General features: G+C 37.2%; 1 protein-coding gene across 4 annotated transcripts in view; it reads right to left on the bottom strand.

Moving 5' to 3' along the window:
- The window catches only part of SLC16A7 (solute carrier family 16 member 7), a 260,082-nt gene that overhangs the window by 243,010 nt on the left and 780 nt on the right, over positions 1–16,292 (bottom strand). The window lies entirely within an intron of this gene.

Genomic DNA, 16,292 nt, shown 5'->3' with positions numbered 1-16,292 from the left:
TTACCTATTCTAATTCCTTCAATTTCTTTTTTTTTCTCTCATTGCTACTGCTAACATTTCATCCTCATATCTTGAAAGCAGATGTGATTGCTAAATTACTACTGCCAGTGATATTTGAAAGATGCTGGAGAACAGAGGACAGATGTACCAATTTTGAAAAAGTGGAAAGAGAATGGAGCTTATAAATTGTAGATGAGTGAGCTGGATGTTTTCCTGGCAAAATGTTAAAAGGCAATATTATTAAACAATATTTAGGGAATACCTAGACAAAGAAGCAGTCATCACAAAGATTTGGTGAGACTTCATAAAGAAGAGGTCAAATCAGATTACTCTTATTTGTTTTTCTTATAATATCATTCAATTAGTATGTTATGTTAGTGCTCTTGAAATTTCATCAAAGAATTTAACAAAGTTTCAGAATTGATTGAATAACTGGACCCGAGGAGTAATGATTATCAACAAATCAAAGGCAATCGACATGTACTTCTCTAGGACAATATCCCAAGGATATACACTTGCCCCTGTGCTGTTTGACAATTTTTTAAATCAATGGCATGTACAAATGAACAAATAGCATTTTTATCAGATGTGTATATGACACAAACCAGAGAGTAATAGACAACATACTGGATGACAGCCTCAGGATTCATAAAACCTTGACAGGCAAAACAACTTAGTCAAATCCAACAAAATTTCATTTGATAAATGTAAAGATAATAATATTAATACTAACAATTACATTTATATACTGCTTACTATGAACTAGGCACTGTGCTAAGTGCTTTACAAATATTAACTTGTTTGAGCCTCACACAACCCAGGGAAGTAGGTTAGCCTCATTTTACAGATGAACAAAATGAAACAAAGTTAAGTGACTTGCTCAGAGTCACACAGCTATGAAGTATCTGAAGTTGGATTTGAAGTCAGGTCTTCTAGAGGTAGCACTCTATCCACTGTACAGCTACCCACCTTCTACATAAGTTTTACACCAACATTGAAAAAAATGGACTTCATGAGTATAATATAAGGGATGCACAACTGTTTGTCAGAGAAATATTCATGGGTTTTAATGGACTGCAAGCTAAGTATGTGATTGATAACTGTGAAGTAGCACTCAAGAAAAGCTAATGTGATATTGAACCACATTAAAAGAGGCTCAGCCTCCAGGAATAAGGAAGTAATATTTCTGTAACCAAGGTATTCTCAAGGTCATGTCATGTTACAGTGATTTGAATGACCTAGAAATGATTATATAGATTAGAGAAGACAGGGAGAGGAGTGAAAGCATGGGGGGGGGGGGGAATAACAACTCTTTTCAAACATTTGAAGTAATGTCATATAAAGGAGGGATTAGAAGTGTTCTCATTTCCCCAACAGAACTAAGAGGCAATGCATGGAAGGCATGAAAAGAAAAACTGATATAAGTAAAGCTTGCTTTAAATATATACATATACATATATATTTACAATTTTAAGGTAATAGAGACTGAATCTATGATTTCTTTGAGACAGGACATCTCTGGATAAGAATACTATCTCTCATTTTGGTATCCTCTTTGGAATTTACAGTCTTAGTGAGTTGCTTAGATCACTGAGACTTTAAATTGCTTGCCCAGGATCTTGCAAATAGTATGTTTAAAGAGGTAGGACATGAAGTCAGTTATTCCTATCATTCAGATCAGTTCTCTATCCATTGTGATATTCTAGGCTGAAAAATAATGAACTTTTTCTATCTTGAAATGTTTGAGCAAAGTATGTCTGACCACATGATAGGTATGTTGTCCTGGGGATGCTTGTTCATATAGGGGTTGTAACGAAAATGCATAGAAGGTGGGAAGAATCACAGAGCCTGATAAAGAGTTAAACTGAGAAGAAGTGAAGTGAAGTAGGGAAATGAAAGAATGAATGTAAATATATTTTTCTTGATTACTAATGGTCCCTGGGTCATAATTTGAAAAACATTTTTCAAAATATCTACATCCTCAATTACTATGACAGATGTATGATAGGACCAGTGATTTCAACCTAGAATGCACCATAGAAGCCAGCAATTTAATGATAGCTCTGAGTCACTATAGCACCTTTAAACACCAAAGATCTAATTACAATTAGCACACAATACATAATCTATTATTTTGGGCTCAGAGCAGATTTTAGAAGCTAGAATAGAGAAATACAGAGGGATTGTCCCTGGGGTCAAAAGCCTAGCTTATAATGTTCACATCAATTATATGTTCAATTATACTACTAACTGTATAACCTCTGAAAAATTCACTCTTTCTTTATCTGTACGTAGATATATAGAGCTAATAAAACCTGTTTACTGCCTACAAGAGGAGTAAAATGAACTTCTTTTGTCCTCTATATGAATCAAGAAATATCTATTCCAATGAAATAGACATTAAGTGCCTACTATGAGTAGAGTACCATACCCAAGGCACTGGAAGAGATACAAAACTTAGCTTGGATAAAAATATCTGGTCTTGTGGAGCTTACGGGAAGTAGCATGCTACTGCTGAATATAGACATACTCATTCTGTAAACAGAAGACCTGTGTTCAGATGTCCCCTTTATGTTATTACCAGTACAGTCTTAGGCAAATGATTTTATTTCCCTGGGTTTCAGTTTCCTTACCTATAAAGTGTGGGCGGGGGGAGAACTAGATAGTCTCTAACTCCCTTCTAACTCTAGTCTAGATCAATAAGCCTATATAATAATTGAAAAGAATCATTTAGTCTCTTCATTGTACAAATAAGGAAACTGAGGCCTGCTAATACTCAAATGGTGGGATGACTCTGGAACTTAGAGAGAAGTCTTTTCTCATAATGACCATTACTGACATACTTTCTGTACCCTCTTTTCTCTGGTAATCATTTATTGCTCAAGAACAGTTTATCATACATCCTTCCAAGGTAACCAAAAGGTATTGTACCAAGTGCAGATAAGCAGCAACACCAAGAATCAACAGGATTATCACAGCTAAGTAAAAGAGTAAGAAGCAGAAATCTGAGGGTAGCCACAAGAAACAGGGAATATGAAAAACTGAGTGAAAAATAGAAAGACTTGAACTAATACAGAATAAAGTAAGCAAGGACTAAACATGAATGGAAAGAATAACCATAACAAAAGCCCTAAAGAGTGTATAATTTTAATAACCAAGCTTGACATCAAAGAAGACATGAAAAAATGTACTCTGCTCCCATATTTGAAGTGGTCAAGGACTATGAGTGTGGAATGCACTATATATTGTCTTAATCTGCTTCAAGCACTTAGCACAGTCCTGGGCTCACAGTAGGAGCTTTACTCTTTTTTTTTTTTGTAGGGGCAATTGGGGTTAAGTGACTTTCACAAGCTAGTTTTGTGTTAAGTGTCTGAGGTCATATTTGAACTCAGGTCCTCCTGACTCCAGGGCTCATGCTGTATTCACTGCGCCACCTAGCTGCCCCATAGTAGGTGCTTTAAAAAGTTAGTTGTTACTTAATTTTGCTGAATGTTATATACACGTCTCTGTGTGTGTATGTGTCTCTGTGTGTGCATATATGTTTATATATCTAAATCTGGATTGGTAAATTGGGGAGAAGGATGGGCTATATTTGGAAATAAAGGCATTATGAAAATAAAATATCAATCATTTAAAAATATAAAACAAAAAACAAAATTAAGACAAAGTCCTATTATCCTATATTAACATGCAAACATTTAGCAATAATCTGCAAAGGCCTAAGGGCTCCTGGAATCATGTGAGATTAGTTCTAGATAAATCAGTAACTGGAGAACTCTAACAATGAAAAATGAGCTTCAATTGCAGGGTTGAGCAAGCTTCCCGTCTGCAAGCCTGGAAAGACATATATTGGAGTAAATTGAAAGCCCAGTCACTAAAGTACAAAGGATGACAAAGAAAACTACCAGATAGAACGCTATTTTTTTAAATCTATTGATGAGTTACAAAGTTCACAGAGTCCCAAAGAAGTTGAAAGTTTGCCACATGTGCCTTATTTTCATGTGTGTTGTCCATTATGCATGGTGCTGAAGAAGATAGAGAAACAAACAAGATGGACTAGTGTCTTAAGGAGCATACAGTCTTATGGGGGAGATAAAATATACACCCAAAGAAAACAAATTATGAAATAAGAAATGTTCTACAGATAGATGAGTTGCCAGTATATAGGTAAACTACAATGAAGACATTTTTATATAGCTTAAGCTATAGTATGATTATAATTTTACTGCTTTGCATTATCCCAATATCCACAATCAATCCTATGACATAAGTATTATCTTAAGTAGTAATAATAAAATAGTAATATTATTAATTGCCCCCATTTTATATATTAGGAAACTAAGACTGAGATGATGGACTCATGACCAAATAGCTAGTAAGAGAGTCAGAATTTGAAAATAGATTTTGTGACTTCAATAGCAGGGCTCTTTCTACTGCAGCACCTTGCTTCTATAATACTACTAGCCTTTTTTCTTCTTAATTTTAGTTGAATCAGGTGTTCCCTTTTACTGCATTTTAATCAAGTTCTCAAATGAGGCAAAAAATACTCAAAGCCAGATTCATTTAAAACCATTCCTAGTTCAGATATTTTAAACTACCTGATTTAAGGATTAGCAGCATCAATCTGATCATCCACAGTTCATAGAAGTAATCTCATGGAAAGGAGAATTATATACAATGAAGTGTTAAAAAAAAATAAAACACTGTGGGCATTGCTCTCATCCTTTTAATTTTGTTCATTGTTGCTGTTTTTAAAGGATTGAGCTTTTATTTTAGTTCCTTCAGACTGTGCTAATCTGCTCTTAACTAGTGCTTTTAATTCAGTTCAATCCAACAAATAGTTATTATGAACATACTATAGTAATAACTTATATTTCTTTGGTGTTCTAAGGTTTAAATTGTGCTTTCTTTAGAACAACACTTTAGGAAGACAATACAATTATTATCATTCCTAGTTTACGGATGTTTCATTGTCACATGATGTAACTCTCTCAGGGCCAATACAAATAAATGTAAAGAAGGAAGATTTAAACTTAGTTTTCTTAAGTTCCAAGTTCAGATCGCTTTCTTCTATTCCACATAGTCCATATTTAGCAACATGCTACGGACTGAAAAAGATACAGAGTAAGCCACAAGTTCTTGTGCTCAAGAAATTTCGAATGCAACACTGAAATTTTATATTTATATCCATTTATGTAGGCATATATACATATATCTCTGTACATATGTTGTCACACGTGCAAATGTATACATATGTGTACTGTGTACTCATATATATGCATACTTATTTAATAAAATTGGACTTTGCTAAGTATAGGGAACAGAAATAAAGTGTTAGAGTATGGAGGATAGATAACTTCTTGCAGTGAGAATCAAAGAGTATTTCATGGCAATTGTGGCTTTTGAGATGGATGAATGGATAGATAGATGATAGAGACTTAAATCTGATTAGATAGATACATAGATAGACACACAGACAGACAGAGATAAAATGTTGAGCTATTATTATATGCCAGATACTGTGCTTTTGGTTTGGGCCTCTAATGATAGCCCTAATTTCAGCAGGAGAGCAAAAAAAAAAAAATGAGAGAAGAGAACAATTTGAGGAAAGACACAAAGGCTAGAATGTGTCAGGAATGTTTGGGAAAAGACAAGAAGTGTTATTTTGCCTTCAGTGAAAGGCTATGTGAAGGGAAACAGTATGATATAAGGCTAAAAAGGTAGGTTGAAGCTAAATGTAGGTTTTGAAAGTAGACTAAGCAGATTTAAAATATGATAAATAATAGAGAACTATTGATAGTTTTGGGGGGGTTTTGAGCTGAGAAATTATGTGAGAAATATACTAACAGTAAATTGTGGCAGTGGTAGAAATAGAAAACAAAATATGAATGAAAGCAACAGATTAAAAAAAAAAAGCAGGCCAGTCAGCCAAACTGAAGCAGCAAGGGAGGTAGACCCCAAGGTAGACCAGAAGCATCATGCAATCAAGTCAACCCAGAACCACTTCAAATACCATCTCCCCTGAGATTTTTATAGAGATAGCCCAGGATCCTGAGCTCAAGAGACCTAATGATATCAGTTTTCCCCACCCCCCAAAAATCCTATGTGTGTTTTCTCTCCCAATGGGTAGATGAGATCTTTTAAAGTAGGTATTATTTTTTTTTTCTATTTTCTACTTTTTTTTTATCTCCAGTGCTTGACACAGTGCTTTGACCCTGATAAACACTTATAAATGTTTTTATTTAATTCATTCATTGGAAAATAAATGGAAGAAAATAAGTTACAAGAGCCATAAATATTTTTAAGTTTAAAAGTCAAGGTAACTAGCAAAATAGTGGTGCCATTAAGGTCATAAGTTCAATTTTGGACATGTTGAATTTGAGGTATCAACCAGACATCTAGATGGAACTCTATAACAAATATGTAAAAATGTATATCTATAGCTATAAAGTGAGGTTAAAGATAGAGATATAAAGTTAAGATCATCTCCATGAAGGTGATATTTTATATCTTGGAAATGAATGAGGTTGCTAATGGAGAGAATATATAGAAAGGGAAAAGAAAGCCTAAGTCAGAACCTTGGAGAATACCCATATTAAGAGCATAAAGAAGGAAAAGAAACCATTAAGATTAAAAAAAAAAAAGAAGTCATTTGGAAAGGAGGAGAATAATCAGGAGTGGGGCATTATGAAGTATACAGAATGACTATTTTAAAATGCTAGAAAAAACAGTATTTCTTTTTTTTTTTTAATCAGTTGTTTCAAACAAGCCATCTCTCCTGTCTTGGTGGGAGTTCCTTTGCACAATGAGAGCATTTAATTAGGTGACCTCTAGGTTACCTTTCAATTCTAAAATTTTATAAAGCATCATTCTGCTCAAAATCTTTAGAGTCCTAAGAAGGAAAAATAAATCTGGCATTATGATATTTTTCACATAGCACAAGCAGTTACCCTGAGCTATTTCTATGTAGATCATAAGTGTTGCCTCTAGAGACAAAGCTATTATAATTGATGGAGAGTGAAGTAGGGAACAACTTAAATTAGCTGCTAGAAAAGAAAGTTGGAAATAGTGTACTTTTTGTTTTGTTTCGGGCCTGGTCTCCCTATCTCGTCCAGGCTTGAAGTGCTCACAGTACAAAAGCTTTAACCAGTAGTGTTTTTTTTTTTCCATCCTGGACCAATTTTCCCCTCCTTAGACATCCTGGTCTTCCACTCCTGGGAACTCGCCACATTGGTATCAGAGTTAGTGTAGAGACCTGATCAGCGTTAGCCCCACTAAAGTTCAGAATTCCTGAGATCAAACAATCACCTAACCTCAGCCTCCTTAGGGGCAGATATTACAGACCACCACAGCAGGCCAAGAATGTTGCTTTCCAAAGAAAAGTTATGAAGTAAATATAGGTGATTACTTTTTTCATGAATGCATATGATTTACTTAGGTACATTTTTCCAATTATAAGTCAAAATGTTGTTTAAAAGATTCAGTTTTTTTTTTTAATTGACTTGAACCATTAAGAAACTGTCACTTTTCCTTTTTCAGGGCATTTGAAAACTATTGTAACTAATGACATCTGATAGAAACAAATCTGAATGTAACTCCTGATTTAAATGTCTTTTAATGTGCATTTTTCTCAAAAAAGGAAAATCTTAGTAAAAGGTTATAATCATAAATTAGATAAATAGTGATGATGGAAAGAAGGGATTAGTTTCAATTAGGTTTAAAACTCACATCTGAAAATCCTCTTTAGTGGACCATTAATCTGTCTAATTAATGGGATTCCCTAAGGTGTATGTGGCCAAAGGTACATTGAGACTTTAATGTGGTCCATAGGGAATGTAGTTAGATTTTCTTGAACTCCCTTGGCTTTCATCTGAATCCTTGACCCTGTTCTATCTAGTTTTCTGATGTCCTTCAGAAACAGGAAAACTGTTCAATTGTATCCATGCCCTTTCATGTCAGCAAAAAGCTGAAAATAAGTCTAGTTTTATTGCTTCCTCTTCCTTACAGGCAAAATTGCTTTCAGTAAAATATATTTAAGCATGAGGAGCTCCTACTACATCAAAGGTACAGTATGAGTGAGGCTTTAAGAGGGATTAGAAAGAAATAAGTAATATATCTGGGGAGAAATGAAGAGGGGAGAGATGATAAGCATAAAAAACAATCAGAAAATGACTAAGAAGGGAAAGTAAAGCGCAAAGGAAAAAGACTAAGAAACATAGAGGGAAACTAGAAAGAAGAGAATATTGCAAAATGTGTTATTAAAGTTTAAAGGTTTTAAGGATGGGTCCAGCAATCTATTATATGAAAGTATTTTTTATAAGTTACATAGACAGTTTAAGTTAAGAGTAGAGAGACTCCATTCCCTAAAAGATATCTGCCAAGGATAAGAAATTTTAGGCTAACAAATTTCAACTAATGAAACTAATTTCAGCTATGAAAATAGTAAGGCATTGGGGGCGGCCAGGTGGCTCAGCGAGTAAGAGCACCGGCTCCAGTGTCGGGATGACCTGGATCAAATCCGGGCTCAGATACTCAGCACCACACCCAGAAATAATAACTGGCCCTGTAACCTTGAGCAAGTTACTTAACCCCAATTGCTTTAAATTAAAAAAAAAAAAAGAAAATAGTAAGGCATAGAGAGGTTGGAATCTGAGTCATTCAGGGAATATTCACTGAATGAAATCATAAAGCTCTTTAAGTTTTTCTACTATCATAGATTTTGCACTATGCTTCTTTTTACTATTATTTCACTAGCGGGTCTATGTCTCTATCTTATTATCGGGTAGATATCTAGATATCAGATAAATAGATAGGGATATAGACAGATCTTGTCTCTCTGAGAATGTCGGGCCTACATATACAAGGAACTTTCCTAATACTTGTTTTTTTATTCCAAAACATCAAGTGGAACATAATATTAATAATATTTAGAAATATTATTTGATTTAAATCAAATTATGTTTGAGGAGGGTTTGGATCACCTTTCATAACCTAATTGTAAGGAGAATGATTATTGTGAGTCTGGCTACAGTTGCTACTTAATGTGACTGTCCATAATTGATATAAAAACCCAGTGTACACTAAAAAATTGCAAGCCCATAAATTCCCTTGTTAAAGATAATATTCCCAGAGGCACAGTATTAAACTGTATAAGTGAAGTAGGTATTTAGATCTTTATGCCTATGCAGCAACAATTTTGTTTTTTGGAGGGGGGAAGGCAGGGCAATTGGGGTTAAGTGACTTGCCCAAGGTCACACAGCTAGTGAATGTTAACTGTCTGAAACCAGATTTGAAATCAGGTCCTCCTGACTCCGGGGCTCGTGCTCTATTCACTGTACCACCTAGCTGCCCCAACAATTTTTATCAATGAGTTTCATCCCATGTGTGCCACAGAATTTTGTTCCTGAATGTGAGGTCCTTTTTGTCATATTCAGTCAACAGATAACCTAACATGTGTACCAATAGTGTTCTAGACTGTACCCAAGGCAAGTAATGTTTCACAAGTGACAATGTCCCTGCCCCAGGAAATTCCTTCAAAGACAAACATCTGACATAGGCAGAGGAGAGGAGTCAAAAGGAGAATCCTATATGACTTTACAGCCTGCAGCAAAACTTAGAGGTCTAGCATAACTCCCTCATTTACAGAGAATGAAACTGGGATTGAAGATGTAAAGTGATTTCACCAAGGTCAAACGGGTCAAATTTGACAGGTTAAGACACATGGGTAAGTAAAACAGAGGAAGGATGAAGGAAAAAGAATGGAATTGAAGGGAAATGAATGGAATGAAATGGAACAGGTTGGAATGGAAATGGAATGGGAAGAAAAGGGGATGGAGAAAAGGGGTGAGGAATAGAAGGAAAGGGAAGGAGAGAGGATTAAAGGGAGGGGGTTGGGAGAGGAAGGGATGAGAACAGTATAGTACCACCAAAAATTAGGGCTACAGCTACCAACCTGCTCATAAAAATGGTCATACAAAGCTCATACAAATTAATTACCTACGATAACACTGTGTACACACACACACACACACACACACACACACGTAGTTTATATAGCACATACTATGGTGCCAGGTACTATATTTTACAAATGTTATTGATTTTCCCAACAAACCTCAGTTCTGTCTGTGCTTAACCTTTTTTGTAGCCCAGATCCTGCTTTTGGCCAAGGCCTCTTACAAGCCAGAGGAGGTCCCCTGACAGAAATGCTACTCTATCCTTTATTCAATATTATATATTTACACATGCAGTTCTTTAACAGCCAAAATACTAGAATCTTTCTAAAAATTAAGGTGAATTTAATTAGCTGGTTAATTTGTTACCATTCATCATGGCATAATTGAAATATTAAATCTGAGCTTTGTGGTACTTCGTAACTAATAAAACATAACTGAAGGAAAGTTGTAAAGAATTGTTTTTCTTTAATTCAACAAGGATTTCAAGTCCACTAATATTTATGAGTTATTTACTATGTGCAAAGCACTGAATTATGTGCTAAAAGATAATTGCTCATATGAATCCAGTGCTTTCCCTTCCTTTTTTTTTTAACAAAGCACTTTATATACATATCATTTCATCCAGCCATGCCAAGTAGGCCAGGTGAGTAGTATCATCCACATTCTATAGATGAGGAAACTGGGGGTCAGAATGGATAAGAGTCAAAGTCATGTATTTATCAAGCCTTTGAGCTAGAATCTGCTTCCAGGTATTAGAACAAATCTAGAAACGTTTCTACTACAACATGGTAGTTGTCAACTAAACTTCTCATATTAAAAAAAATGGTCTTTTTTTTTTCCTTTTTCATAAGGAATGTTTCTCCTTTGGAAGTGAACTTAACCTTGACCCTTTTTGTTTTTCATATGTTGCTAAATTGCTTATTGCATATTTAATTTTATATTTCACAATTATTTCATAACAAACCAAAACAATTTAGTCATTGCTAATAAACAATGTTTCTTCTAGAAAGGATTCCAGTATCCTAAAATGTTTGGAAATAACTTTATTAAAATATTCAATTCAGTTCAATAAAAATTATTATTATATTATTAATATACTTTATTATTTATTAATATATATTATATATTATTAAAAATTTATTATTATGAACGCTCACTATGTGCCAGGTACAGTCCTAAGCACTGAGTATACAAGAAAAAGACAGTCTTTCTCTCCAGGAGATTACAATCTAATGGAAAATGTCTTGCTTTCAGAGAGCTTGTGTTTTAGAAAACTTATATAAAATTACATTCCCTGTCTAGGCTCCCTTCTTTTTTTTATTGGGGTGGGGGAGGCAATTAAGGTTAAGTGACCTGCCCGGGGTCACACACCTAGTAAGTGTCAAGGTCACATTCTAAGTCAGGTCCTCCTGACTCCCAAGTCAGTACTCTATCCACTTCAATATCTAAATTTATCTAGCTTCCTCTGATTAATCCTACCCCTTCCAAGCTTTAAATACATCAATGATATGGAAACTCCCTTGGCCAATTCAGAACACAGATTATCTCTAATTAACTATTGAGGAGTTTCATGAGGTTCTGAGGAGAGAAGTGCTTTACCTGTGGTCACACTGCTATTAAATGACAGAATCTAGGCCTTTCTTCCTCTGAGTATGTCTATTCATACCACCACATTATTAGAATATATTAGCTTATATTGATAGCAACACAGGAGATATGATATGAGATATATTAGTTATTATCATAAATCCATACCCAGAGGAGAAATTGGTTTTGAAAATTTCATTCCATTGTGCTGTTAAGAAACAAAAAGAAATAACCATCACTGCTTTTCAAATATACATTAAAAAAAGAAATTACTGATTTATATGGACATTCAAAATCTGACCTTTATTTTCCATGGAAGGGCCTTTAAAAAAAAATAAAACAGTGGCATTTCCAAAATGGAATTTCTAGTTTAGAGCATTGCAACACATACACATTTTGCTTGGGGGCTGGTTGCTGGAAAGTTTTGGCCAAAATTTCCTCAGACCAGCTGCCGTAGCTGCCACTCATATGCCCTGCAAGGTTTCCAGGGACTTTTTTGGGATTTCAGTAATTGCCCAATGGAAACATTTGCGAAAACATTTTTGGAGTTAAGTCAGACATTTCGTTTTCAAAAATGTTTGTGTCACTGATTCTTCCCAGTAATATAGATTCTTACTCCTTAACCCTCTCCAAACACACCCATTCAAATCTCCCCATGTTTCATTGTTATCCTGTTAACTTGTATTGACTTGTAGTTAATTTCTTTTCCCCCTACTATTCACAACTTATTTTTCAAATCATTTTTATTCCTTCATTGCTTCCAATGAAGCATTTCATTATATTCCAGAGGTAACTGATTTCTTGAAAGGCAACTGGGTGATACAATGGTTAGAGTTCTGAGCCTGGGGTCGGGAAAACCTGAGTTCAAGTCTGGCCTTAGATTTACTAGCTGTGTGACCCCTGCCCAAGTCACTTATCTTGTGTTAGTCTGAGTCTTCTCAGCTACAAAATGGGGATAATAATTGTACCAGCCTACAGAGTGCTTGTGAAGAACAAATGAATATCTATGAAGTCCTTAGTTAACCTTAAATCATTATGCAAATGTTTGCTGCTGCTGCTGTGTTGTTATTATTGAAGACCAGGACAAAGGAGCACTGGATCTATATGGTCTTACCAAGTTGAAGTCTTCAGCAGGTGATGGGACTGTGTGTCAATTACACATTGATCAAACTAACTAAACTGGGGGAGGTTGCTTCGTAAATTGCCCAGTGACCTCACTGAGGATTTTCTTAGCAAAGATACTGAGGCAAACAGGGTTAGGTGACTTGCTTTGGGTCACACAGCTAGGAAGTGTTGGATAGCAGATGTGAATTCAGGAGATGAATCTTCTGGACTCCAAGACCAGTACTCTATCCATGGTACCACCTACCTGCCCTACTTAGTAAGTTGACTTCAGAGTAATAGATGGTTCAGCTACACACAGTAACACATGAAGACCACCTGCTAGGCTACAGAGGGATTTCGGTAGTCATAGACTGGCATACTGCTGGCATCAATGAAACTATGGACCCTTGCAGTGCTTGTGGCAAACTATATTAGGCAGCCTGAATGACAGTATTTATTAGACTATTGACTTTTTATTATGATTGAGTAGAACTGTGGTCATTTATTAGTTGTTCTAAGGGCATTACATGGGTTCTCTCACATAAGGAAAGTTTAGTTACTACATAAAGACTTAAGGCTGTAAGTTCTTGCCAGCACACACATGACAACTATATGTGCTGGCTTGATCCAGTCCAATCCAGTAACCAATATTTGAGAGTGCAGTATGCAGGTACTGTCCTGGGTGACCATATTAGTGAAATCACTCATTGAATGGTTTACTGAGCAATATAACACCCTGTGATGTCTAATAAGAAAATTAGGATTGCAAAAGTACTCAGTTTTGTCAAAAATCAAACCAATCACAAAATAGTGATCCTTTTTTTCAAACTTACCCTGTACATACTAGGTGTTTATTTAATCAAGTAGCACATATGAAGCAGAGTTCTTGCCTATATGCCAAACAATGTTTATTCCCAGAACCCAAGGTGATGAAGACTTTCTGATGAGACTTCCAAACTCTGCCCTGAGGTCAAGCTTTCACTCAGTTTCAGGCCTGAATTAGAGTTCTCCAAGGAGGTTTCTGGCTTCAACTCAGGACATCTTTGAAAAGGAAGTGCAGTCATGCAGTGAATTGCTGACACACTTAAAGTGAGAGTGAGAGAAAAGAAGTAGTCTCCCCTAGTTTTAGAGGTTACAGTAGCTAAGAATGGGAAGGTTGCATCAGAGGGTCAGGCAATACAGAAAGATTAATGGAAAATACCTTTTTCTGATTTCTCAGCACATGTTCCCCTGAGCCACAGAAAACAAAACATTTTCTATTTTCTGTTTTTTTTTTAATTAATTCCTATATAGGTCTTCCTCTATAAATTGCTTCACCCAAAGGTAAAGGACAAAATAAACTCTGAAGCTAAATCTTTTGTGCACTAATTCCTATATAAACTTTGCTTACTAGTGATGTCCAATGGATTTTTTTAAGTGCTGAATTAGGCATCTGAAAATCTTATTTCAAATAGTAGTTCCTTGTTTAATAAATCTTTATGTGACCATGGATCACAGCCCTCCAAGACTCACCTTCTTTATCTGTAAAATGGAAATTATAATACATATGCTTTGTACTTGACATATATATTTTTTAAATGTCCTAAATCTTAAGAGTGCTATATAAATGTAAGTTATTGCTACCACTGCTCATTTTCTGCAGTGACTTTTAGGATAAATATCACTTTGAGTAAATGGGGAACCGGGATAAAGGTCAGTAACACAAGAGGTAGGATCATTTAGCTGATATCAAATCGAATTAGCAAACAGGAAACCTCACTGTAATCTTGTTTTTATCCATCACTGACATGTAGCACAAATAAAATGTGCTCTGTCAAGTTGCCTCCTCTGTCAAATGGATATAATATTTCCCTTCCCCAGAACTGCTTTTGTTTGGGATTAGTTTGGAAATAATGTTTGATTCATATATTAAAGCTCCAGCTTCACTGTAAAAGGGGGGTTGAGTAAAGTCATACCAAACTCATCTAAATCCCCGGGGCATCATTTGACATAATAAAAGTAGGGGCAATGTTTTATGCATAGTAGGTAATGTTAGTTGAATTGAATTGAATCTGGAAGGGAGATGCATAACTCGATGTTATTACCGTGTGAAAAGCTACTCTTTTGTGTTAGGATTAAGTTACAGAGGGAAGTTAAAGGATCCCCTTTTCCAGAAGCTATTTTCAAATGCCTTTTGACTTTATATGGCTGAGTATAGTTGTACCTTAATAGCAGAGGACTGGACTAATTGGCTTACTGAATTCATTTGATTTGTTGATAGTGTTTGATGTCTCAATGACACAGCAAATCCAACTCAACATGCCTCTTATAAGTTTGCTGCCGTCTGAACTCGGTGGTTGGGCTGATAGCCACGAGGCTCCCCAGTCTAACTGCCAGGAAAAGGACATCCCGGGTCCCGCTCTCCCTCTTTCCCAACCTCCACTCTCATGTCCTCATCATCCATTCTCCGCTAACTCCCATGGGCCGCTTCCTATTGGCCAGCCCGAGGGAGGGGTCCATGAGATAATAACCTATAGCTAAACTCATTGCTTGTTGCGCACTCCCGCCCTCGGCCTAGCCTAGCCCTGCCTCTAGAGCCGGGAAGGGCAGGCAGATAGTGTGTGTAGGAAGGCGGGAGACGGAACAGCCTTCCAGAAACCTTTCCTCATTTGCCCTCTCTTTCATTCCCCCACCAGCTTCAGTGCAATCACAAAATCCCAGTCCCAGCTTTAACGGGAAAAGGCGGCTACCAGAATGACTCGGCGTCCTTGCGCCTTTGCCAGCCGGGGCCAAGGCACCCAACATCCCCTTTGGCGGAGCAAAGACGAGACAGACTGGGGGAAAAAGGGGCGGAGGCAATAGGCCTCGCGGCAGTCGCCTGAGAGATGAGAACACTCGCACGTGAGAGGCACAGCCACCTGGCCGGGACGCGGGCACTGCCAGCTCCGCACAGCTGGCCCCGGAGCAGCGCGTGGTCCTAGTTGAGAGGAGTCGGCGGGAGCTTGCCCTTCCCTGCCTTAGCTACTGCGGCAGCTGCTGGGGTCCATCTCAGTCGTCATTCCCCATGCTCCCCGGGCGCCTCACTAGCCCTCCAGTCCCTTGGCTGAGCCCTTTTCATCCCAGGCACACACCTTCTTTCCACTTTCCCCATTCTCCAGTACAGGCAGAGAAAAGAGACTATTCAAGTCTATCTCATTCTCAGACGCCCTCCTCGCCCCAATCAACTGAGTCTTTGCAGAAAATGAACCCCCACCCCCAACGCCAGCACCACCACCCCTCCTCCCCTTTGCTGCACCAGCGCCATCCTCGTGTGCAGTCGCCCTTGCTGCCTAGGTCCGGGTTTCTGGTATAAGATGCATGTTGAGATGCAAGCAAGATCCACAAGGTCTAGCTGGAGACTGGGAGACAACACTATGAGTCCTGTGGCGAGAGAGCTAGGGAGTCTTCTGTGCAAAATACCCCACAAATCCACCACCCCCCTAATCAAGAAACGATCCGGGGCCCTGTTCCTACACCAAATACACATCCACAAGGGCATATCCAAGACTGGCAGGAGTTCTTGCATGGGACCCCCCCCCCCCCCCCCCCCCCCCCCCCCCCCCTCCTATCATTCCAGTAGAGGACATTGGAAGACAGTTGGAAGAAAATAGCGCCTCGTCAAGGCCC

This window comes from Petaurus breviceps, unplaced genomic scaffold, assembly GCF_028583685.1.
Source record: "Petaurus breviceps papuanus isolate PSGF00001 unplaced genomic scaffold, PetGlider_PUasm1.0 154, whole genome shotgun sequence".
In the NCBI taxonomy this organism is placed as follows: Eukaryota; Metazoa; Chordata; class Mammalia; order Diprotodontia; family Petauridae; genus Petaurus; species Petaurus breviceps.
The sequence above is the reverse complement of the archived record's forward strand: the minus strand, read 5'-3'. Positions and strand labels throughout refer to the sequence as shown.